At 51.7% G+C, this 2839-nt stretch overlaps 1 long non-coding RNA gene across 1 annotated transcript; it reads left to right on the top strand.

The window, feature by feature from the left end:
* The first annotated feature begins 363 nt into the window (after positions 1-363).
* LOC118996065 (uncharacterized) lies at positions 364-2752 on the top strand. The gene is made up of 4 exons (XR_005068418.1): positions 364-482; positions 823-946; positions 1235-1346; positions 2387-2752. It is a non-coding gene; the product is annotated as an uncharacterized LOC118996065 (long non-coding RNA).
* Positions 2753-2839: the final 87 nt, after the last annotated feature.

The raw sequence follows: 2839 nt of genomic DNA, 5'->3' as shown, positions 1-2839 counted from the left end.
TGAGTGTTCTCAGCCTGGAAGACGCAGGCTCGTGTCCTGGGGGACCCCAAGCGTCTCAGCCTGAGGGACGGCGGTGTGCTGGAGACTGCGCCTGCGTCTTGTGCAGGCTTCTCCAGAACCTCGGGTGAACCTCCGAGCCCGTCCCCGGGAAAGCGCGTTTCCTGCGCCTCCACAGGCCCGCCCGGACATTGGGGGCCCTTCAGACTCCCGGGTGGAGAGGGGAGGGAAGGGCGGGAACGAGGGCGCCCCCAGTGGGCGTGTCTGCTGGTAGTTGGGCCCAGGGCATCCAGTCCCTCCTCCTGCAGGGCCCCCGAGTCTCCCTCTCCAGGCGCCCCGCCAGCCTGGAGAAAGGCATTCGGCCCTCTCAGCTTCTTGTCCTTCCACAAGCGCCTCAGACTCGGGGCTGGGACACCAAGACCCCTAACGGGGACCCGCAGGACAGCCCTGAGGGAGAAGCGGGGCAAACCGGGTGGTCGCCTCAGGTGAGCTGAGGGTCTGGGAGGGAATGTGAGGACAGAGCTCCGCAGACACCCTGCCCTGAATGTGTGTTTGCAGAACGCTGGTGGGAGAGACTGGACTCTGTGTGGCAGGGCCAGGGCAGGGAAGTGAGAGAAGGGCCAGAGTGTGAGCAGGCCCCCCAATTCACCCAGGAGGAATAGCTGCTCAGGGACCTGGGACTCGGCCTCGACACAGGCTCAGTGCTTGGGACACAATGACCGCTGAGGACCAAGCCTGCTCCCTACACCCGGGGGCAGGGAAAGCCCTTTGCTTGCATTCTCTCTGGCGTCACTGGGTTTCTGATGTTTCCTCTCTCCTTTCCAGGTCGAAGAAGGTTTGAAAGACGCTTCCCTCTACTTCTCCAGGGAGGAGTGGGTGGAAGTGGGAGACTGGGGGAAAGGCCGGTAATGGAATGTGAAGAGGAACTTTGACACACTCACCAGCCTAGGTATCCAGGGTTTGGGTGCTGGGCAGGAGGAACTTGGTGGTGACCTGCCAGGCTGCCAGGCTGGCTGTGTCTCAGGGGTCTCCATGCACTTGCACCTCCCTCCTGCGTGGAGAAGGATGGGGGAGTTGGCTCCTTCACATCACACAAGGACTGGCACTGACTATGCAGCACTCACAGAAACTCCCTGTAGACTCTCCCATCCCATCTTAGCTGGTCACATGGGCTTCCTGGAGCTTGTTCCTCCTCCAAGCTCTTTGCTTTCGGGACAAAGGTTTTGTCTCTTTCCAGGTCTCAGAGCCCCCCAAACCAGCTTTCCTGTGTCACCACCACAGATAGGCCCCCGAGCTCCAGGAGGAGCACCCTGAGTACTCGGATGAAGAATGGGCTCCAAGGCAGCAAGGTGAGGGGCAGGAGGAACCAGAGCTGCCCTCCTGACTTGGACCTGGTTTAGGTCAGGCTGCATCTCAGGAGTTAATCAGGGGACAGGGTTTGCTTATCCATTGAAAAGCAAGATGCAGAATAGTGTATCATACAATGAGGGGCTATTCCTGTAAACTTTCAAGTGTGCAACATAATCATATATATTTATAGGTACATTAAGAAACAGTAAATGTATAAGAACATACAGGTGAATAAGTAATAACTAATTCAGAAGAGTTGTCATCACAAGAGTGAGACAGGTCTGGCTGGTGAGGAGTGTCCCCACACCTGGCTGCCCAATGGCCTGAACAGAGGCAGATGGGAACAGTATTAACCATGGGGATTACAGGAGCTGTAGGGAGGGCCAGGGCCAGGAGTGGTTGATCACTGTATCATTTCCTGATGTCGGCCATGATGTCATCCCCTCTAGTATCGGGAGTGTTTGGTTGGAAGGGTAAGTCCACTTTCATGGGTCGGGGGTTGAAACACAGCAGAAGTCAAGATGTGATCTTCACCTTCACTGCAATTCTGTTTCTGTGGTCAACAGACTGTGGATGCTGACCAGAGTCTAATGATTAAGGAAGGGTGTGGATGACCAGTATGCACACAGTGGGGAGGATACCAGAGAGAGGAGGCCAGGTGGTCGTGGTGCCCTTAACAGGACAAAGCCAGTTGGAATGAAGAAAACAGGATGTTGAAGACATAGAATTTCTGTGCAGTTACTTTTATTACATTTTTGTCAGGAGAGGCCAATTTATTTTTTAATAAATGTGCTAGATGCTTTATGAACATAGGATGAAGTATAGATGACACTTTATCTATTTTTTTAAATCATTCTAATGAAATTAGTTGATGGCCCCAATGAAAGCCTAGGCCTTAATGATACCTCAGAAAACATTTTCCAATCCTCCTGGGATTGTTGTTGGACTACTCTCATTCACAATTCTGTGTCCTTAATAAGAATCTCCAGATTTTGGAAACATTTATCAACCAAAACACTGATTTCTCATCATCTTTCAGTGAAATCTTCTTGGGTGGCCTTCAGAAGGGCACAGAGTAAACGCCAGAAGGTGAGCATTTCCAAATCCTGTTGACAAGAAAATTTTCCTCCTGGATAGAAATGCAGGTAAGAGTTGGAAAATGCAGAAAGTACCCTAGGAACTGCCACCCTCCTTTCCTGATCTCTTCAACACATTGTCCAACATTATCATCAATTTTTAAAGATTTTACTTACCGATTTCCTAGAGAGAGGGGAATGAAGGGAGAAAGAAAGGAAGAGAAACATGAATAGGTTACCTCTCACACAATCCAGGCTTTTGCCCTGACCAGGAACTGGTGACCTTTCAGTCTGCAGGCCAGTACTCAGTCCACTGAGCCACCCCAGCCAGGGCTCATCATCGTCTTAATAGTTAACAACTAAGGCAGCAATAGTAACTACCCTTTGTTTCATTCTCACAATGTTTCAGAGTTTAA

This window comes from Sturnira hondurensis, unplaced genomic scaffold, assembly GCF_014824575.4.
Source record: "Sturnira hondurensis isolate 20B ecotype Veracruz unplaced genomic scaffold, ASM1482457v3 Scaffold0010727, whole genome shotgun sequence".
Taxonomy (NCBI): domain Eukaryota; kingdom Metazoa; phylum Chordata; class Mammalia; order Chiroptera; family Phyllostomidae; genus Sturnira; species Sturnira hondurensis.
Note: the sequence above shows the minus strand (reverse complement) of the source record. Positions and strands in the feature narration are given on the sequence as shown.